This window comes from Cryptotermes secundus, unplaced genomic scaffold, assembly GCF_002891405.2.
Source record: "Cryptotermes secundus unplaced genomic scaffold, Csec_1.0 scaffold336, whole genome shotgun sequence".
Classification (NCBI taxonomy): Eukaryota; Metazoa; Arthropoda; class Insecta; order Blattodea; family Kalotermitidae; genus Cryptotermes; species Cryptotermes secundus.
The window spans coordinates 139965-163715 of NW_019720567.1; the positions used below are offsets into that span (position 1 = coordinate 139965).

The 23751-nt window shown below is 40.7% G+C and overlaps 1 long non-coding RNA gene across 1 annotated transcript; it reads right to left on the reverse strand.

Moving 5' to 3' along the window:
• Window positions 1–2332: 2332 nt before the first annotated feature.
• LOC117282677 lies at window positions 2333–23439 on the reverse strand. Its single transcript, XR_004513513.1, has 3 exons — window positions 23275–23439; window positions 8553–8770; window positions 2333–3742 (listed from the first exon to the last, which is right to left on the reverse strand). It is a non-coding gene; the product is annotated as an uncharacterized LOC117282677 (long non-coding RNA).
• Window positions 23440–23751: the final 312 nt, after the last annotated feature.

Consider the following 23751-nt stretch of genomic DNA (forward strand, 5'->3'; position numbering starts at 1 on the left):
GGAGCATATAAGCTCCATCTTGACCACTCCTCATATAGTTTACAGGTATTTACATGTAACTCCTCCTATGCGAGGATACCGCTAACCTCTCTGTCCCTGTTTGTCTTTCCTGCCTTCGGCTGCTACTGCTGCCTGTGTCAGTTCAGCCCTTGCTTGGTCAGGATTGGTCGGGATCGGTTGTGGGAAAGTTGATTATAGAGGTGTAAATCACCATCCCGGTACATCCTATCCTATCTATCTATTTACACTTTTGTATTTACATGATTTACAGTATTTACATTATTAAACAAGGCCGACTTTCAGTCGGGTCTACATATGCTTCACTTCACACTGACCATACCCTTGACCATACACTATAACCCTTCCTGCCTTACTAACATCCTAGGCAATTACATAATTCTCGTATCCTCCCCTAAGGGTTCGCCGGGTACACTTGAGTTTGCACATTAAAATCACTCACCACTCTCATCAACAATATTATTAACCAGCATGGCAGTTATGCGTAAAGAGACTTACTTGACATAGAAGAATGCAGGCTGACTTCCAGCACTCGTCAGACCCATATTGAATAGCGCCTCCGGCGGACAACTGAATATTCTGTGTTAGATCAAGATCCCAAGTCCCCCGAAATTCTGTAATTTATAGTTTTAATTTGCTAATTCAGCGTTGATGACAGAGGGTAGGTAACTCCTCCTCAGTGTCCTCAATTCTCATAGTAACATTCTAATTGGTTCTTATTGGTGGTTGTGGGCGGACCCCTGGCGTCTCATTGCTGAGTATGCGGTACTATTACGTTACTCCAGTGACCAAGTGAGGCAAGCTTCTTGCTACTTCGGGTACACATACATGCTGATCAGCGACATTCTTAACCTATTTGCCTGTCCAGGTGTTGACAGATTACTGTAATAACTGTAACACACTTTTCGCAAGTCTCTAACATTTGGGTAATACCTTACAATCTCCAATCTCAAATTTGAGGCACTACAGATGTTGTAGATGAAATTTGCAGATGGCTGTGACATTGCCATTATGTATTCATTTGATTTGTTTAATCTAAAAAACTCACAGAACTCACTGGAAAGGATGCACTGAAGTATAAGGAACTAACACAACATTTCATATGTAATTTGAAGTTTGGGTTTCAGACCTTTATTTATCCATATTTTGAATGTTTTCAGAAATATGCTTTACAGAAAAAATCCATGACAAAATAAATACATTACTCTTGATTATTGATACTAATAAAAGGGAAAATATATGTGAATACTCGTAATTTAAAAGTACTACTAATTCAAATATTGGATATGATCAAGTAATGATGATAGTTGAATACAGAAATTCAGAAGTGTGTGCATAGGTAGCATCTGATCTGTTCATTTATCTTGAAAAACGAGACTTATAGAACATTTAAAATGTGTTGCATTTTTCTCTGTAACATTTGCTCTTATATAAATATGCAGCAAGTTATGCTTCAGATATGCACAGAAACCCATGATCTTCTTATAAAGTGCCAAATCTCTGCAGTAGTTTGAGTTTTCTCATGCATGCAGACCTACATGTGGACATACTGGCCAAACTTACTGCTCTCTCTTTATGGAGGCAAATGCTTCAAAAGGTGAATTGAAAAGCTGCAAACCAAGTAATCCATGCACAGATAATATTTCCTGTAACTTGTGTTCAAAACTTGCTCAGGTAAATATTTATAGGGATACATGCAAGGTATGTTTCAAAATGACTAGATCTCTATGTAAAGTCATCATTCTTTTCTGATTTGACAGGCTTTTTTTTATAATAAAACTCTCTAGCATTAATTTTATTGAAGTATATACAGCAGTTCTCAAAGTGTGAGGACAAGCATAACCTCCCCTGTGTATGTAGTCTGTGGAATGAACACACAGATATCATATTGTCACGTGTTGGGTGTATAACGCGACAGATAACTTCACGCCATATTTGATATAGAAAATTTATTGCACATTCGCTCTTATAATCACACAGTTTACAATCTCACAGCTACTGCTATCTGCAGTATTACAATTACTAGACTGCATACTATTCTCTGGCCAACTCGCAAGTAACTTGTAACTGCTGCCTTGAGAACTGAACTGTGAATAGTCTTCGCTGCTCCTTATTTAGCCCTGTTCCGGACAACACAGAAAACAGCCACGTAATAGGCACCACTGTTGTCTGGCGCCGTGTTGCTAGCAACGCTGTCGGGAGTTGTTTATGGCTGCATAGCAACCGCGGCATCCCTCTGTCATGTCACCGCTGGCGGGTAGGGAAAGGAGTGTTGACTTGCCTGCTACCCTAGTAACGACAGCGCTCTGATGGTGTTACATCACCGCTGGTGGGAGGAGGGGTGTCCTGCATAGCACAACACGTCACAGTATTATTTGTATTTTCACATTAAAACATGGCTCATGTATGCATCTTACCTTATGTAACTGACTGTGGTGCACATGATATCTCTTGCATATGCAAATTAGATGTATTTGAGGCAGAGAGTGAGAAATGTAGTGTTATATGTTTTGCACAAAATTGACTTGAATGTGTCTGGCATATTATAAGCTTGTATGAGATTTGAAGAAACTTGTTTGCTTTGTGTAGCATCATAGTGCAGGAAGTCCCCAAGTTACAGATGGGTTCCATTGCATTTTTTCAGATCTCTGAACCTGATTCCTATAAACAGAGTGTTATAAATGTCGTGAAGGTTCCCATAATAGATCACAGTATCTTATTTAACCCTAATCAAGCTGAAATATAGTAGATTATATATGAATAATAATTGAAAGCAATACTCTTGTAATATCAGTAATGGCACAAAGCATGAAAACAGGTTACAATTATTGCTGCTGTTGCTACCACCACTACTAATATGATTACTACTGCTGCTGCTATTGCTACTGCTACTGTTGCTGCTAGTGTCAAAGTGTTGTTAACTTGAGCACTGCCTTCCCTATGGAGGAGAAAGACTTTCACAGAACATCCCATGAAGTGTAGACACTGTGTTCTACTGCTGCAAGTATAGTTACCAAGAATGGCAGCTGGTTTGTTTGTACATATGAACTGGCATTTATGCGATCAGATTATTAGAGTATTGAGGTAGGTAATGGCTTTGTGAGATTTGAGGTTCCCAGTGGTGTAAAGGAAGATTATGGTCTTCTGATGTGAGACATCATGTGGTTTGGTATATGCCTGCATCCTCAGGGTCAAGGCTTGTCCAAAACATAATCTACCAAACTACATGACGTCATATCACAGAATATTGTAATTTAGATAATGTTTGTCCAAAACATCTTTGAAGGTATATCATACATTCAGTAGTCAACCCTAAGGGAGAAAAGCCATATGTGTTCAATGATATTTCTGGTATGCTGATTTTGGTTCTCAATGTATGCTTAAAACAGAATCTAGTAAGTTTCTATAAATTGTGTAATGATCCACATCATTATCTAATGATTATATACCATCAACAGCATAACAGGTTTGTTTATAAGTTAGACATCCATAACTTACGACCTCTTGTAATTCTACAGGTAGTTTTTCTCTCATTTTATTACTTTCAGACCTGTAAATTTGAAACAGTATTTGTTAAATAATATGGTTGTAATTTTGGTGTTTTGTGATATGAACATGTGCCTTTATTTAAAATGTTACCATCATCCATAAGCTTTGTGTCACCATGCTCTGCAGTATGCATACTTCAGCTCGGCACTTTGGTCTGAACTGGAGTTGTGGGAAGCTGTAATGAACATAAAATGAATACAGGTTTCTTACAGTGACCATTTTAAATTTGTTTGTAAGATTATGTCTGATTTGTTATCACCAGTGCTTCTTTTGTATGTGTGTGTGGGTGGCAGTACACAGTGGTATACTGTACCAGCATGTTTTTCTTCAAGGATAAAAAGTGGGCTTAAAGTCATCTGTTTTGTTTAAAAAATACCCTTGGACACTGCCATAATTTGTTTTCTGGGAACAGGCCAACCAGAAAATTGACTTACAAATTTATGTTTAAGCCATTTAAGATTCTGATATATTGGATTTTTGGACTTTATCCATCGTCCTGGTTTTTNCAGTTCACTGGATGAGTGATTGAGGCTAGCTCTTTCTAACGGACCCAACAGAATAGGGTTTTCCTTCACCTGAGGACGGAAACAGATCCAGTTTCCGAAACGTCGTGTTTTTATTGGTTATCTTAAAAACCAGGACGATGGATAAAGTCCAAAAACCCAATATATCAGTGTGTTATACACCATCGTCAGAATCCTATAGTAACTACCATTTAAGATTATTTTTACTGATAACTCTAAGAGTATTTAGGATAGAAGAATTTAATTGTATAAAATTTTTATTGTTATTATCATCATCATGTTAAAGCACAATAGACCACTGTAGGTCGCGGTGCAAGGGCTGAGGAGGCCTACCCCTAATACGTTCATTCATTCATCATCATCACGTTAACAAAAATCTAGAGGGGTGGCAGGTGCCCAGCTTGCTCTGCACCCCATGTGGGTACCACGACCTGTTTTTCAAGATAGGAAGCATGGGTTATCACCAGTTCAAGTGATTCCAAGACCCCCCCCCTTTTTTTGTTTTTAATTTTCTGAATCATGTTCAGTCTTGCATTAAATTACATTTCATCATCCCTTATAATATAAAAGAAAGACATGTTTGAACAGTATCTTGAAGGATGTGCATATCAAGAATTAAGATGACACCATAAATCAGTGAAACACAAAGTACTATTTACAGATTCTGTTTCCTAGCTGCAAATCAAATCCAGTCTGTTTAAACTCAATCACATTACTGCTGTACAATACATGATTTTGGAAAATTATGCTAATATAAGTTAAAAATCTACATATCTGAAACTATGGTGAAATCTGTGCATTCCAGTGTAAGGAACTGCCAAGCTTTTTTTCTTCCAAATCCTACTGCCATCAGAATCATCAGGCACTTCTGGCGTCCTGTAACATTTGTGGTGCTTGCCATGCTCATCCTTTTTTGAAGGGTCCATGACAGACTTGCAGTTGTCATTGTGATGTGTTTTCTTTCTTTGTGAATAATTCCAGATGTTTATTTTTATGAGGCTAATTGTTATGTGTGAGAAGTATAGTACAGAATTGTACCCCATGTTAACATTTTAAATGCACATTGAAATTGTTTTTTATTTGTTGTTACAATAAAGGGACTTTTATTGTCAGAATAGTCTTTTCTCTTCAGTTTCCTAGTCATGAAATGATCAAGAATAACAGCTCGAGATAAACTAGTGTTTCTCAACCTATAGAGCATGCGATAGTTATATGTTCTCAGAAGTGGTAATTAATTCATTCACATGAAATTAAAAAAATTTGCTTCATTCTGAGAAGGTTTCTGCTTTGGAATATTTTCTTATAATATATCTTTAAATGGCTTGACTATGAATAAGCCACTCAAAGTAACTCTAATTGAACCCTACTGTGGTTATGTAATTATATTAATAAAACATATTATAAAAAATTCATTCAATACTTGTCCTGAAGAACTGCCATTAATGATTAACATGACACTAAAGTGTACATAATTATAAGAATAGGGTTCACACTTCCTAGAAAAAGAGAAGTATTCCTTTTTGCTGTGTTGGTACTACAGACCAAGCAGAGGCCTCAGTGCTTGGTGCCACAGAAGCCCCCTTCACCCCAAGTCAATATAGAGTACAGATACTATGGTGGGACTACATTTGGGGTGATAAAATGACTAGAACACAAATGCAAGACATTGAAAAACACTAATCAAATTCTCATACTGTATATCTAAAATCAGTTCAATACCATCTTCCCATCCATGCCATGGCTAACATGGTTATACCCATCCCTCCTCCAAAAGCTACCCTGCTACAGTATTGTGCTCATGTCTAACCAATGTAAATCTGCTTAAGCCAGTCCTAGTATTACAGTTTAGGCAAGAACTGCCAGGCTTCTTTTCTGGTCTTTAAATAACAGGACAGTCCTTTTTCTCATCAGCCCACACGATATGAAGCACAAATTGTTGTATAAAGTCTCAAACAAGGGTACATCACACCTTGTGTAGGCAACCTTATGGAAGAAAAGTCCTTTGTAAGTATGTTTGAATTTCCCACTGGCATATTGGCACAGGAAATCTATGGAAAATAGAATATGTTATCTTTGTAATGATGACATAACTGTCTGAGTCACTAACTGAAGATGATGTACCCTCATATTCATAGTGGTTGGAGTATATAGAATATTCTGCATGGTTGTATCATTTTTTGAACATGTATGATTATATAAATTACACATAATTGAGACGTCACAAAACCTGCCTCAGGAGTAGGATACTTCACATTCCCAGTATTTTGTGTAGAATAATTTCCATCTTTAAGATAAGAAGGATCACTTGATGCTTGTCTGGAAGTGAAAGTTGGCTTGATGTGACACAGCCGGAATTCTAACATCATATCAGCTATGCCGACATCTTGCCTTCTCTACCTCCAGCATACTGAAGTTTCAGAGCTACCTTTGTTTCTTCTCTTAACTGCTGAAACTTCTTCGCACTCTTTTCCTTATCCACACTGAGGATTTTTTTTTACTTCTATGATTTCCGCTTCAAAAAATTCTCTTCAGTTTTACAGCTTTGCTCGGTTTACTTGACCTTAATTTTTTATTAATTCGCTAATGGGGGGCGGAATTCAGCTGGGTCCACTCGGCACAGTGGCCACTGATTGGTCTATTGTACCTGCCCCAGGTGATTATGATGATGGAGAAATTGGTGGAATGAAGATTGACAGGGGAAACCGAAGTACTTGGACAAAGCCCACCCCAGTGCCACTTTGTCCACCACAAATCCCACTTGACCCGGGCCACCGCGGTGGGAAGCCAGCGACTAACCACTTGAGCTATGGCGCAGCCTTGCTTGGCCTTGCTGCCATATTCATGTTCTTCTAGTTAGTTTTCTGGAGTTCATTTCCATGTCTGAGTTGTCTTCATTCTACTATGTTTAACATAGAAGAACCAATTATATAGGCTCTTGTAGCATTTCTTCATCAAGATATTGCTGTAGTCTTCTCTTCTTTTGCCTCAGCCCTTAATCTCACACATTCATTCTAATTGTCCTTAGGAGCATAGCCTCAGTAGCCAATTCCACATGGTTCACACCAATACACAGCCCTCTTCTAATTAAAAGTGATATCCTGTTTGTTTTGACCAAGTGCTTAATTACAAGAACTGAGATGCCAGGAGAATGCAACCTGACATATAACTGTACACTTACCTTTCGATGCATTATCACCCAGCTGGAACACATACATTTTCAGTCTTGTAACATATATTCTGTCACAAATTTCTACCAGGTGTGTTATGTTTCAAAACAAACATGCCATCTTTGGGTCCTCAGATATTTCTGGCTGTTATGTACTTGAATATATGGATAAATGTTCATATTATGGGGATCCCTCATGTTTCAGGACGTAGGTACCATCTTTTGGCCATCATGTATTTTAATACGTGCTTAAACTTATGGGGAATTCCCCATGTTTCAGCACATACATGTCATCTTTGGATTCCCTAATACCTTAATATATGAATACATTTTATTTATGCACATGTTCAAATATTTGAGTGCCTGAGGATGGCATGTATGTGCTGAAGTGTGTCATTCACCTTTTAGAAATTGGTGATATATGTGAAAATACATATATCTGTATGCTTCTACATAACATGATGCAGCACTATACAAACACATATCTAGGCAAAATTAAGAAACTTATTAAAAAAGAATCACCATCTAATGAAAACCAGTTCATTAATGTATGTATGTCCTTGGTTGGATTATAGCAGAGCAACAGTTGAAACGTTTCAGACCTTCAGAGAGGCTTTTAAGCTAAACGGAACACACTCAAATGAGAATCTCCTCAAGCCAGAGTCAGTTCAGTTAGCATGTTGTTAACTGACTCCATGGTCATGCTTCAAATGGTTGATAATTAACATAATCAGTTGGTCTAGAAATTCTATGCTTATACCATGATCTTCCACATGATCTCTTCCTGTGAGGTTATCCAACTACAGTTTTAAATGCATTCTTCATTGTTGATATTTTCCACACTCATACAGTGTCCTTTTTGCATATGCATGGAAAATGAAAGACTGGCAAATTTATTATTATTATTTTACTGCAATTGGTTGTTCACCCAGTGGCAGTAGAACTTACACTGATACAGACAAGGAGAGTCTATAACATAAGGGAACAATACAAAACAAAATCATTTGGTTATAATTGGGTAGTTAAGAAAGGAGCACTTATCAGAGAAAGGGCTTGAATGTGGAGATACATGAGCAGGTGATTCTAGCAATTGATATTCTATTCACACTATATATCTTTTAATTTACTGGTTATTGAGTTAGCCAGAGACAGAGAGAAGTTGTGAAAATTTTAGCAGTTAAGTGTATGCATCCTGGTTGGCAACTGTGCAAATTTATACTAGAAATTATTAAAGTTTAATGAAAGAGGAAAGAAATTTAAAATGAGGAGAAATATATAGTGACTACTGAGTTTACCTTCTTTAATTACATCTCGTATGTCAGTTCCATATAAGGATTTCTATCAGTGAAAATATGACAGTCACAGTTGTTCAGATTGCTTTGTAAGTCCCAAAGAAATTTCTTCTCAGTTGTCATTGAAGGTAATTTAGTGTCTTGGGATCCCATTCAGTGTAAGTAAGTATGGACCCTCTTCAAAGCATGGAATTATTGCTCTACAGACCCGTTGGTGGTTGCTGGAATAATTAAAAAAAAAGACCGATAATTCTGTGATTCATAGAAATCCATACTCATATTTGAAGCAGTCAGATATTTGAGCAATCAATAAATAACAAAAGAAAAACAAAACTCCGTGATTTTAGTCCGCAAGCGAACTATACCAACCGCCACTGTGGTCTAGTGGTCAGCGATCCTGGCTATAGATCCAGAGGTCCGGGTTCGATTCCCGGCGCTACCAGATTTTCTGAGAAGTAGTGGTTCTGGGACGGAGTCCACTCAGCCTCGTGTTGATAATTGAGGAGCTATTTCAAGGAAATAGCGGCTCCGGTCTAGTAAACCGAAATTAACGGCCGTGGGGTTTCGTTGCGCTGACCACGCGACAACCTCTATCCGCTAAAGTTGGCACTAAACTTCGCCGATAAGTGGCGGTCGCTCGGTTGATATCAATAAATAACAGAAAGTTATATTTTGAGATGAGAAAATACCAGTCTCTCAGCAAGCACACAAGCAACTAAAATATTTAAACAATCCCCATTTGGTCAGTGTGGTAGCTTGGAATATCGTGCACCCCCTCCTCCCTTAAGGCCTTTATTTTTTCCCCCCTTGGCACTACAGCCCCAGTGGACCTAGGCCTACCTCCATGAACTTCTCCGTTCACTTCGGTTTTTCTAGATCTTACACATTCGGTAGGACTCCTTGGGCGGATGATCAGCTCGTCGCAAGGCCTCTACCTGTACACAAACACAGAAAAACGCACACACACAAACTAAACATCCATGCCCTGAGTGCGATTCGAACCCACGACCCCGGTTTCCAACCGAGCGCTCGGCTACCGTGACGGGCTTAAGGCCTATATTATGTGGTAAAAAGGTAGAGTCCTTGTGCTTAATTAACTGAGCACTGTGCCATGACATATAGGGGAATTGAAGTATAGCTTCACCATTCTTGACTTCGATACTAGATGGAGGTGAGTGGTTAGCTTCACGTCCCGGCCGCTTCACCCTCGGGAATAGAGCCCCTGATAGCCATTGGTTAGGTGGATGGTATTTCTTCTGATTGTGCCTGTACTAACAAGCAGATAGTGCAAGCATTAACGAAATGGCTAAGAACCAGAAGAGAGCTAATGTCCCTGCAGGGGTTCGAACCGCCGGCCTCGCGAATACAAATTTAGTAGGTTATCTCTAGGCCAACCTATGAAAGCATCAAATTCCTTGTAAAGTGGAGGTATGCTTTTCCTTGTGCTTAATTAACCACCACGCCATGAAGTATGGCAGAATGGAGGTATAACTCCATCATTCTTGACCTCTGCACTAGATGGAGATGAGTTGTCAGCTTCACGTCCCGGCTGCTTTATCCCCAGGGAGAAAGCCCATGGTACCCATTGGATAGGCTGGATGGGCCCAAGAGCCATCTGGACGCTGTGGAGAAGAAAGAGAACTTACCCTTACAGGGAATTGAACCCGGGCCGTCCAGCCCGTCGATATCCCGACTCCCTAAAGCATACATATTATAGCTTTTTGAATACGTCTAGTGCTCTGAAATCTGTTTCTGTCCCAAAGAGCAGGAACCTGCCAGTGAGGCGCCAGTATCTGCTCATTCAATTACAGGCAAAAAGAATTTTATTCAATTTACCTAATTTTAATGTTCAAAGCTTAACTTTTAAATATTATATATTATAGGACAATTACATGATACATACCCAAAATTCAACGAAAATATTTACATTATTGTATTTACTAACTCGCCAATCGCAGTGGCCGCACAGTCTTCGCTCGTTCGAACACTGGGATCGTGAGTTCGAATCCCACTCAAGGCATGGATATCTGTTTGCGTTTATTCTGTATTTGTGTAGGTCGAGGCCTTGCGACGGGCTAGTCCTCCGTCCAAGGAGTCCTACTGTCTATGTATAGGATTAAGAAACTAATTTTTTTATTGCTAGTGGGGTGGGACTTAGTCCCTTGTACTGCCGCCACTTCTGGCCTATTGTACCAGCCCCAGATGATAGGCGAGGGTGATTATGGAACAATTGGTGGAATGAAGATTGGCAGGGGACCGAAGTACTCGGAGAAAAAACCTCCCCCAGCACCACTCTGTCCACAACAAATCCCACTTGACCAGCCCCGCGATCGAACCTGGGCCGCCGCGATGGGAAGCCAGCGACTAACCGCTTGAGCTATGGCGCGGCCCTCAAGAAACTAAAAAAGTGGCCAAGGTTCAACAAAAGAACTGTAGGTCCAGAGATAGACAGATTTACCAGTAGGATCCATGTTAGTCTGACAGTTCAGTAACGATGGTATATACTCATGTGAACCACCTGAAGATGATCACAATGATCGGAACTTCTAGTGGTACCTATAATAAAAATAAAAATCTTACTTCACACTACCTCTCCAGTTGGGATGATGTCAATCTGAGAATTTGAACTGGTTACACGAAAAATGTCACGAAGACATGTGGCCGAAAGGCCGATTTTGTCGGGACGTTAGTTTGTTACAATGCATGCCAAAATTAGCTCTCTTCGGTTTAAGTACGGCTCCGGTTTACAATGTCAAAATTTTTACTGAATTATTAAAAAAATAATAGTAACAATTATCCTATAGGATCCATACAAAAAATGTACAAGCTCCTTACGTCATCTGTAATTCTTGCATATAATGAGGGATGTCTTATGGGCCGGTTGTGTCCATCGGCCTGCATAATACAATCCCAGAATCATTCATGGAGTTAGATAACATTCGGTTTGAGCAGAAATCTTTATAAAGGTTATTCGCTGATTGAAATTGTGAGTGTAGAGTCACTCTTTCAAAAGTTAACGTGTACTATGCCGGGGAAATTGAGCGTTTTGCGATTACGCTTACGAAAGCCGAAACATTGCGTTCTTGCGTGGTATTATAGCGAAGAGTTCTCAGGCTTTAATAAGCAAGAATGTGTTCTGTTGTGGCGTAGAGTAGTAAGTATATAGTGGGTCACGAAAATGAGAACAGGCTTTTGTTTCTCTATACCATAATGTTTCTCTTTTGTTAGTGCTAGATTTGGACGTGGATGCTAACTGCAGTTAGTATTTATTATGAAATGTGAATTAGGTTATATATTTGGAGGATACTTTCTTTTCATAACATACAGCTAGAAGACATCCATATAGGTCCCTTCAGTACAATTGTGTACGTGATCTCAAACCAACAGGCTAACCCAAATGTACACATGGCGTGTAATTACCGCAAAGCCAATCCTTGAAGATCATATGACACATTTGAGAAAATTCTGCCCGTGTATGCTTCCCGTAAACTTCAAGAGCGCTTAGTAACAAAATAATATCATCTATGGTGAACTTATATATAGTGTTAATCATAAAGATAGTACTAGGAAATAGGTAGAATCATATTTATGACCTGGGAAACGTATTTCAAGTTCGACATTTGTTGAATGTAGGCCACGCTTAGGTAAGTCTTGATCTGTCCGTCAAAACAAGAACATTTTCACTAATATGGTCTGCATAATTCCTTTACTAATGCAGTATGTACGTTCAATTACAGACCCTTTTCACATCCCCGTTATTAGTGGGGCAATAGCAGTGGTGTTACTGTATAAACTTGCATGAATTGTACCGTTATTTCTTACAGCACGTGTTTAAACGTCTCTTTCTTATCTAAATAATTTAATTGAGGTGTGCCCATATTTTCAAAGTAACGACTGAGCATCACTGGAATTATATAGCCTTTAACACAGGGACCTAGATGTTATGGTGCAAGGGGACTGGCGTTCAGCCTTGCTTAGGCTCCGAGATTTAGGAGTTCCATTCGGCCTTCAAGTAACCCAAATATAAACCACATAAATTAATTTTGTCATTAAGATATATTGATCTTAAAGTTATAGGATGAAATATAAGGTAACATAAGAAGGTAACGGTTAAACTATCCCGCGGAGGCCCATAGGTTTGTGAGACGTCGAGACTCACATTTTTTAAACAATCGGCTCAAAGATGGAAGTGAAATTGTCAACCTTATACGCCGGCCGCCTTCCCCCCCCCCCTTTAAGATTTTTGGTACTCATTTCTGCTAGAGGCTGAGTGAAACCCAGGGCCATAGTGCAGCTGGAAGGATTACGTCAATTGAAAAATCCAGTGACCTGATCGGGAATCGAGCCGACGCCCTTCCGGCTTGTAGCATAGTGCATCAACCAATTACGCTACTGTGTGCCCCTATAAAATTAATAAGTATCAGAAAGAAACTATAGTAAGAAGCGACTTCACGGGTATGGAAACTATTTTATTGATACGGTACTCAGACTGTGTCCTGATTCCCAGAAACTTTATTGCTATAACCGATATTATGCTTGTAATCATATTTTTAATATTATATCGATTCAAACAGATCTTTCTATATTACACTAGAAATCGCTGGACACAGTTTACTTTGACTCACCCTTGTCTATTAGGAAGCCTATTTTGCATAAGCATGAGTGAAAATGGCCTTTCAAATCTGGATAGACCTCCTGATCAGTAGAAAAGCCCCCGGAGTAATGACCAGCGCATTTTTAAAGGAAATTGTTACAATGCAAGCGCGTGAATTCCCACATATATCGACATTGCGAACGATAGTTATGACATCTTAAGGCACTGCAAATGGATTCCTGAAAATGAAACACACTGGAGCCAAGTAGATGGTGTACATCCGTGTCTACTCCCGTTCCCAGCCCTGAACATGAGGCAGTAAGTTCATTATCTTCTCGCATTTCATTAAATATATCTACATAGGAAATTAAAAAGTTTTAAATAAAGCTAGCAGAGCTTACCAATATGGACATCGTTGCTAATAGGAAATTTGACAAAGTTCTGTTTTAGAGTAGCAATAATCCTGCGTCCCTCTGTGATGTTCAGCTTCTAAACCTCACACTTCACTGTGCATTGTTCATACCGCCTCGAGATGGCTTCCTGCAGTGAGTCAGGGGACGTGTGCGGTGCAACCACGCGCTGCATACAAACAGCCAGTAAGGAAGGTGTCACCCAACACCAACAGCTTGCCTTCGGCGGTAGTAGTAGGAGTAATTACTGTTTCTAAGAAATTAATTTTGCGTTGTGGCATGACTGAGGCATGAATATTTGTTTACGTTTCAAGGAAAGTAACACGAGCCTGGAGAAAACCTCATACTATCTATCTATCCAGGTGCGGTGCGTCATTAGGGGCTAAAGGGGCTAAGCCCCACATGATTTTGTCGTAGTATTGAATTTTCATATTCATTCATATTTTATTCTGTTTACTGATATCAAATTTGTATCACAATATTAATATTTCTCGTTATCATGATGTAATTAAGGAGACACGAAAATGCAATTGTGACACACAGCTTATTTGTACGGTTATAAAACGCAGGGACTAGCTCGTCTCTAGCCCTTACTGTGTGTATCGCTAGCAGCCTTAAGTTCAGTGAACCTTTCAGGGATTCTAAGTATCGCATGCGTCTTGAAATGTCACGCTTGGGGCTAGTTTTGACAAGCCCGCAATAGAAAAGAACACTAAACACAAGGCTGAAAGAGACGGGTGGAGTGGGGATGCTATTATGAACTTACCTCTATTCTTCCAGCCTTAAGTAACACGTTCTTTGCAAGAACAGACAGAGGGTAGGTTTTCAGACACCATTCAGATTCCATCTTTCAGTTGTGTTTTGAGCAGTGGAGAAGATACAAGTTCGGGAATAATGTAATTTAGCTTAGGCCTAAATTAGAGTTGTTTCTCAAGTGTAATTTCCAAATTAGGTTTTAGGTTAATATCGTATTCATATTAGAATTAGTGATTAATATGAATAGGGTGGACGCCCTTCTGAAATCACCGTTCTCAACTTTGAGTTTAGAAGAGAAATTGCAAGTAAATCTCTTGGCGCGCATCAACCAACAGATTTCAAATTTGATCGGAACTGCAAGACTCAGAAAAGATCGTTTCCGTTATCTCGGTTTCACAAGAAGAAATGGCTGACTGTAAGTGAAGAGAAGAAATCATTTTTTTTTATTTGTGTGTTTATTGCTTGGTGGGGAAACGAGTTGGACTGTGACAGGTATAACTGACCTTAAACATTTGTCAGAAAGAGTTAGAAAACACGAAGCGTCGCAAAGGCATATTGAAAATGATGTAAAAGTTAATCTCTTTGGTTCTGTCAATATTTTCACCCAATTAAATGATAGCTATAGGGCCTCTATTCAGCGTCACAATGAACTTGTGGGTAAAAACAGACACATATTAAATAGGGCAACTAATTGTATAAAGTTTTGTGGAACGCATGAACTTCCTCTTCGGGGACATGAAGAGCGGGAGAGTTCTTACAGTCGCGGGATATTGTTGGATCTCATGTCGGAACTAGCGGCTTTAGAGAGTATTCTAAGTGAACATTTAAATGGCGCAACTGTGTCAAAAACACGTCGAAAACAATTAAGAACGAATTACTTGACTGTATATATGCGGTATAGAAGGAAACGGTCAAACGAGAAGTTCAAAATGCAAAATATGTAGCTGTCCAGGCAGATGAAACCTCTGACGTGTCACGCATGTCCCAATTAGTTATTCTGCTACGGTATGTCAATAGCAGTGGTCCTGTTGAGAGATTCATTTCCTCTGTTCACATTCAGGACCGAACTTCAGAAGGTTTAGCATCAGTACTTAAACAAGAATTAGAACCATACAACCTTGAACAAAAACTAATTGCTCCATCCTATGATGGCGCTCCCGCGTTTTGTGGCGGAACAGCGGGGTTCAGATAAGAGATACATTTCCTCATGCACACTTCATCCACTTTGGACATTAATAAGAGAGAACAATCTGGAAGCCGCTCTGTCAGAAATACACAAACTGAGAGATATTGTACTTACAACTCCAATATCAACCGCCGAATCCGAGCGTTGTTTCAGCGCTCTAAAAAGAGTTAAGACATGGCTCTACGGCCCTTTGTTGGACTTTGGCCGCTTTATCAGTTTCTTCATTTTTGCATAGTGGTAGGACTCCTTGGACGGGTGAGCAGCCCGTCGCAAGGCCGCTAACTGCACACAGAACAGCAGAAATACAGAACAAATGCACGCAGACATCCATGCCTCAAGTGGGATTCGAACCCACGATCCCAGTGTTTGAGCGGGCGAAGACAGTTCATGCCTTAGACTGCGGCCACTGTGATCTGCATTTGCACTCTTCACCACTGATTATGAGGACAGTGAAATGTGTGGGACATGCAGCACGTATGGGATTCGGAAATCCTGACTAGACGAGACCCCCTGGGAGACCTAATCTTAGACAAGAGAATAATATTAAAATGGATCTCAGATGAATATGATATGTAGGTATGGACCTGAATTATGTGGCCCATGATAGGATCCTTTGAATGTTATAATTCAAGTAGTCTAGTCTCTTAGGCTTCTTCTTTTTAGACTTTAATGGACTTTCATTTGTGTATGCTTTTAATCCCCGTTTTTTGGAGAACTGCAGCCTTCTCAGTTAAGTATCTAGCACATTAAGACCGATATATCATGTATTGCATATTTGTGCGTAACATTGTCCTTGGCGCTAAGTCAAACCCAGGTCAGTGATTTTCACAGTCTGCTTATCTGGGCTTTAGTTAATGCCCATCCCTGCAGTCGGGGAGAGCACTGTCCTTGTAAATTCTAAAATTAAAAGTAATTTACGTATTTTCGCATTTGGACGCATGTGGAATCGAACCGAAATGACGGAAATGCAACAAAATGTTTAACTAGAAAAGATGACCAAGTTTCGTGCGACTGAATGAAAAATATGAAATTTATAGGCACTCGACCCTTATATTTCAGAGTCTCTGGGTTCGCATATAAGCAACTAAGGAGCGAAGTTTCTGCATTATTTTGTTTTATTGATATGCGGTAATATTGATAGAGTCGGCCATGCACACAGGATAATGCTAAGTGAAGGAATCGTGGAGTTCCTCTTCATGTAACATCACATAATTCCCAAGTCAGTTTACCTTTCTTAAATCCAAATATTCTTATTAGCACTTTACTTTAAATCAGCTTATATTCAATGTTTCTTTGTTGTCTGAATAGTAGACCAAGTTTTGTAGCCACATAAGTAACGGATGAAATTATTTACAATCTACTTTAATTTTTGCCTATTGGAAAGATGGCGGCTGACACCTACACAACCACTCAGACAACTAGAAACGTAATGACGCCATTAAAGCATAGTCGGAACATTTCTATCGTAAATTCCTTTATGTTAGGCAACGTGGACTACCCAAGATGGCCGACCGATTGTTCTCCCCCGCGGTCCGTGCCTGCACTACGCGATGAGCTGCTGCATTGTTTTCTCCTCCCTCGCGCGACACGCCACAATAATAATTATTACTTGTCCCACTTTGGGCAACATTCCCGGAAGTAAAAACTGCTGTCGGGCTGTGCATTTCAAGGTGCGTTTACTGGGGCGTGGTGCTAGTGACAGTGAAACCGTAGATAAGAGTCCCGCTTCATATGGTCAAGTAACAGACTTCTCATGGGTATTGCGTAAAGACATTTACGTTAACTCGGGCCCTCCAAATGCCGGTCTGAGTGACTCCCTAACCGGGATCACAATGACGTCCCGCTTGGTCTGGCCTGACGAAGATGTATAGAGCGTCGCTGGTTTGTTCACTGACATAGGGAAATCTAATTACTTGCCTCAGTACCACTCTATCTATCTATCTATCTATCTATCTATCTATCTATCTCTCTGCCTGTCTGTCTGCCTGTCTGTCTGCCTGTCTGCCTGTCTCTCTGTCTGTTTGTGTGTCTGTCCATCTATCTGTCTGTCTGTCTGTGTGTCTGTCCATCTATCTATCTATCTGTCTGCTTGTCTGTCTGTGTATCTATCTATCTATCTATCTATCTATCTGTCTGTCTGTCTGTGTCTGTCCATCTGCCTATCCTATCTATCTATCTATCTGTCGGAATGCCCTTCTATCTCTTTCTGTCTGTGTGTCTGTCCATCTACCATCCATCTAGCCATCTATCTGTCTATCTATCTATGAGTTCCGTGAGACTCGGGACAAGGAATCACTGTGCTGGCAAGGACCGGCAATTTAACAGCCATCGTTAGCAACTCCGCGTGGAGGCGGGTTCGAATACCTCCACTGTAGCCCTGTGTGTCGTAGAAGGAGACGTAACGGGAACCGAGTCCTTGGGGGTAGGCATCCTATTCCTGTGGGATATATATACGGAGACCTAGTCCTCCAAGTTGGGGAGAGTTTCGAATATGAGACAGTAAAATATGATCACGGGTACCGCGGCATTCGGAACCGGGCATGACTGTGCTGGTTAGGACCAGCTGCAATTGTAAACCGCAGACCCGCCCTCTCGTCAGAGAGGACGCCCCATATCAACAACCCCGCAACTGTCTGACAGAAATGAAAATCTGATCTTGGGCCCCAGATGGGTGCTTCAAACTAAGATAGGCTGGCCGACTGACCGTCGGCCGTAACATAACTTTGACATTGACACTATTAGACGCCGCTACCAAGCAACGATTATTAAAGGCTTAGTGATTGCGGTAGTGATTTTTAGAGTGCGTAGGTCAGTGAGAGCGTTATAAGTATTTGTAATTAGAATTACAAGTGTTCAATAGATCCAACTACCAATCCAAAACCCCGTGTCTAGTCGCTGACACATGATATTATTATACGTAAAAAAACATAAGTGTCTTTGTAAGATTTATTTAACTAGAAGAGCTCATCTCGGAACCGTAATAAAAAAAAAAGCGCTCGACATCCCTTATGAAGGGCGGGAACTGCGAATTCACCATCGACACTCCAATTACAAACCCCGTAAAAATGTGCCCATTATATCAACTCACCCAGCCGTGGCCAACGCCACCGTTAACAGCAGAAAGTCGTCTTTTTCCGAAATGATTTCCCCAGGATACGCAGACGGACTGAATGCATTCAACAACACGTGCAAAAACCTCACCACCTGCAGAAGCAGCAGCAGAAGGCAGTGTACCCTGCAGAACATAACAGACGTGTTTGTCTTCTCCAGCTTTACTCATGATACTAAGAATGCGTCAGGCTGATGAGGAAATTACATTCGTTCTATTCGCCAATGAATGGCGTAAGAAGGACTCGGTGTTACGTGGATATCAATAAACAAAGAAGAAAAGGTTACATATATGGCCCTTGCACGTAAGATTGATGCAGAGCACAAGAGAAAATGTCCTGATTACTTGTACAATCCGGAAAAACCCGCATTCGGAAAGTTATGTGGACGGAGGGCCGCGACACTAGGGTCCTCAATACGAGGTGTCTCACGGCGACGGGCGACGGCTGCCCTTCTCCGTCGCAGCGCCCGTCAACATGTCGCCCAGCATCGGCAGTGGAGGAACAAGGTCCATAATCAGAGCTTGCAGCTCGAGGTCATAGCGAGACAGGCCTTCTCCCAACACAATCTTGTGTCATCAAGGTTGTCAGCAGGGCAACAAAGGATTCTTGAGGAAATTACGAGATCCACTCGAGTGCAGGTGAACCAATGTGTGATATATGGATGGATAGAAACATATCGTCAACTGACCAATCACGTGAGCCTACCAGGATAGCAGCAGTTGCTACCCTAATGCAGATACCTCGGTCTGGCGCACCCTACATGATGAAACCAAAAAGGCAAAGGGTTCCTGTAACAGGCCATGGAGGCCCATAGGCTTGTGAGACGTCGAGGCTCCCATATTTTCTGGATATTCGGCTCACAGATGGCTGTAAAGTTGTCAGCCTTATGCTCCTATCGCCCTTTACCCCCTAGGAAGATTCCTGGTACTCACTTCTGTTAGAGGCTGAGTCGACATCAGGGCCACAGTGCGGCTGGAAGGATTAGGTAAGTTGAGAAATCAAATAGTCTCATGGGTAATTGAACCCGCGACTTTCCTGCTTGAGCATTGCGTTTCAACCAACTACACTACCGCGAGCACCCCGATTAGACCAAATGAAGAGCAAATTAAGAACGGTCTGTAAAATGCCCAGTGTGATTCAGAAATGCCCGACACATGCAGAATATAAGAAAATTGAAGACGGGGATTCGAGAACCAATATTTAAGATACATAAGAAGCATATTCATGAAATCTCAGATGGATCAGCTAGGAAGTAACATGGATCGTTGTATGCATTGTACTATGATGACACAGTAAGAACCCCGTGGGGAGGCGGGTTAGAATGCCTCCACCGTAGCCTTGCGAGTCACAGAAAGTGACGGATAGAGCACCTGGGTCACCCTGTCACTGGAGGAACATAACAAGACCTGGTACTCCAGACGGAGGTGTGGACGCAAGAGCGACGATCTTGCTCTGTAACAATTTATTGTTGCGAAACCTAAAGAAGTGAAAACCGGATGCAGTATGACAGAATCTTGCAAGGAAGGCTATGGCTCAGAAAGTGTTGTTTTGCCAATGATGATGAATTCATTAACCGCCTATGTTGAAACAGTACATTCAAATTAATTCCTTTGTAATGTTGGATATGCCTTATAATGATGGCCAGTAATGACCGAAGCATGTAAAGGCAGAACTTGTGCTTTCTCCTATTAAACTGATTATACTTGCTTGACTTCTGCTACTTATTTATCTGTGATGAGGTGTAACGGTTTAATATGTCTCTTAAGAAATATCTACTACAGATTTACTTCTAAATCCGTTTTAATTTGTCAGTCTCATACCATGCTAGCATTCAGCACCACAAAACCTAGAAGTTTAAAACTCGTCGTTAAGTAAACCAGGAAACAATTCATCAAGAAATGCTCGTGCCAGGAGACAGAGGCTGAACGCACAAAATGACCTAACGTAATTACGGCTTACATACCCATAGCGTCCCATGTGAACACAAAGACACGAAGGCGTATTTAGTTTAAGTTGGCCGGCCACGGTAGCCGAGCGGTCTAGGGAATGTACTGTTTTCCTGGCTTCGAATCCCACACAAGGCGTGGATGTTTGTTGTGTGTATGTTGTCCTGTGTTTAGGTTGCGGCCTTGCGACGAGCTGATCACTTGTCCAAGGATCACTCGTTGATCACTGTAAAGTGATCAGCTCTGTGCTGCGAAAGTTGGAGGGAGAGATGGGAAACAATTAATTTAAGTTTACAGAGATACTCGGTTCTCGGACTTCATCCATCGTCCGAGAACCCAGTATCTCTGTGTGTTATACACAATTGTCAGAACCCTATAATATTTAATTTAAGTTTAATTGTAAGTTTTTTATTTTCTCAATGTGTTGATATTCTCAGGTAGTCCAGAAAAATTTACTTAAGACATTAAGCAACCAGAATATTTGGTCTCGGAGTAATACTTGAAAAAAAAAACTTTTGATTTTCCCACCACTGACTAACTACACGAAGCTGAACCCTTCCTGAAAAGCCGCTAGTCGCTCAGCTGCTCACGGATTTGCCAAAATTTTATACAACCCGAAAGTTCATTGCCGTGTTCACAAGAGTCCTCCACTTGTCCCTATCCTGAGCCAGATCGATCCAGTCCATATAATCCCATCCTCTCTCTTTGAGATCAATTTTTATTGTTATCCACCCACCTACTCATCTATCTCTCTAGTAGTATCATTCCTTATGGCTTTCCCACCAATATTCTATATGCGTTCCTCTTCTCCCCATCCGTGCTACATGCCTTGTCTATCTCATCCTTCTTGACTTGACCATTCTAATTATACTTGGACAAGTGTACAAGTTATGAAGCTCCTCATTGTGCAGTTTTCCCCAACCTCCTGTCACTTCACCCCTCTTCGGTCCAAATATTCTCTTCAGCACCCCATTCTCAAACACCCTCAGTCTGTGTTCCTCCCTTAATGTCAGAGACCAAGTTACACAAACATGCAAAAATACAGGCATTTTATTCTCCAATAATCGATTTCATGTGTTTAAAGTCTATAGGTTTAATTACACGGAGGGCCTAAATGTGGGTCTTTCTCTCTGTACGGACTTCGATTCCTGTTGTCGGTTCCTCCTCGGATCTATCTCACAGTAGTAGAAGTCAGTACACTGAGTGATACCTAGAGTGACCCCCCCCCGTTCGAGACCATTACCGGTGCTAACTGGCTCCTCGTCACTTTGTTTGTCCAGTCTCTTTGCACTGCACATGCCACAACTAAAGCAGAAGGCAGTGCGCATATAAGCAGGCGCTCTCACATCCGGATGCGTTCTCCGGCATTCCAAATCCATCATCAATATTAAAGCATATTTGTTGTCGGCGTTTCCGGGGCCTATAATTTGCAAATCGGGAAGAATAAAACAAAACTGCTCACGAAATATCAAAATGTGACTCTAAACGTTTTATCAGTTGCAAAATCAATACAGCAGAATGCAAACAACTTCAACTTACTCGCCTTTCATGGCACGTAAGATGTCCAAGCGGTGTTCTTTCCGGTTAAAAATTATAGGTCATGGAAAATCTGACAATAATTTAGAATTAAATTGTATTATAATCTCCAAAGTTCAAAGGCGATAATGACCAAACCCAGAGCTTTGCAAGTTCATGAGGTAGTTCAATCCATTTCGCAATCCTCCCGCTTCCCTAAAATAAATCGTAAAATTCTGTTTCAGGCCCCTGTGTTCTGAATGCCCGTTCTCCAACACATTTTATTACCGAAATTCTGCATCAATCCCCTGATTCCCTGCTTCTCTTAATGCTACCTACCGTAAAAATGCCGTAAGTCACAAGTTACTGGTTATGTAACATCCCAGATTGCTAACTTGCTTCACCCTTCTTGGGTCCAGACATTTTCATGCACTGTATTTCCACATACTTATGATTTAATTTCTTCTGTCAGTGTATGAGACTACGTTTCAGCCAACAGAATCTGGGGTCTATCAACTAATCATTAGGTGACCCTACTTTGTCATTACACGAGGCGCTAGGTACGTACCAATATACGTTTGATCAGAATTGCAGACGTACGCCGGAAAATTTCGGTATAGATTCCACGAACCAGATTTAATATGTCGTTTATTGGTTTCGGAGACGAAACATACGGACGGACATATTCGAGTTCACTGTTATTCACTAATATTATATACAAATAAGGGAGACACATAAAAGCTATTCAGCTTACCTCAAAATGTACATATGCCAAATATAAATACGCTGTGTAAGTTGTCAAGTTCTGTGACATAACCTACAAATTTCATGTTGTTGTATATTTAACTAGACTAACAAAATAATAAGATAAAATCTAATGGCGAGTACTACCTTCTGAAATGTGACGCTATGTAATCTAGTTTCTGAAGAACGCAACTCTTCCATATTCAGAATCGAGGAGTCATCCAAACAGCAAACTTCACCAGACTACGAGGCGTCATACCTTAGAAGACTGTACCTTTCATAGTTAAACCCCGTGAGAATCTGAGATCCCAATATCACAGCTAATCACATCTTACCTTACACCGCTAGAATAACTCAGAATTGCATAAAGTGCATACTTATGGAACACAGTGTCTCTAGAAGCACAGAATGTGTTTCTGGTGCTTCTAACACTGCTCTGTCTACACAGTGGACTGAGTACATACCTCCGAGGCTGCAACTGAGGTTCAGCTGATGGCGACCACCAAGGCACTGTCGTTGTATTTGCCTGTTCACTGAGTGCACGTGTTGATGAAAGCCAGTTCATAACAAGCCAGTGTTTGTCCAGCAATAACCATCTCTACGTGATGAATGACTAATGAGCCTCTTCACAGCTCCCCAGCGTGGAGAGGGCAGGATTCGCCTACCTATTGCAATTAAAAACAATTCCGTCGCTTTGCAATCAAACATAGTCAGTATTCTTCAACAAACAGGCTCTAATATTATGGTGGTCACGTGGGAGCCGGAAGGGAGGTGGAAGGATGAGCCAATCATCTGCCTGTCCTCTGGATGTTTGCGAGAGTTTCTGAATTGAAGAAAATAAGGAAGCATGGTAAAAGGTAAAGCTATCCCTGACAGTAAATGTGAAATAAAATGTAAATTTATTCCTGGGCTTGATTTATTAAGCACCACGACATGTTTAC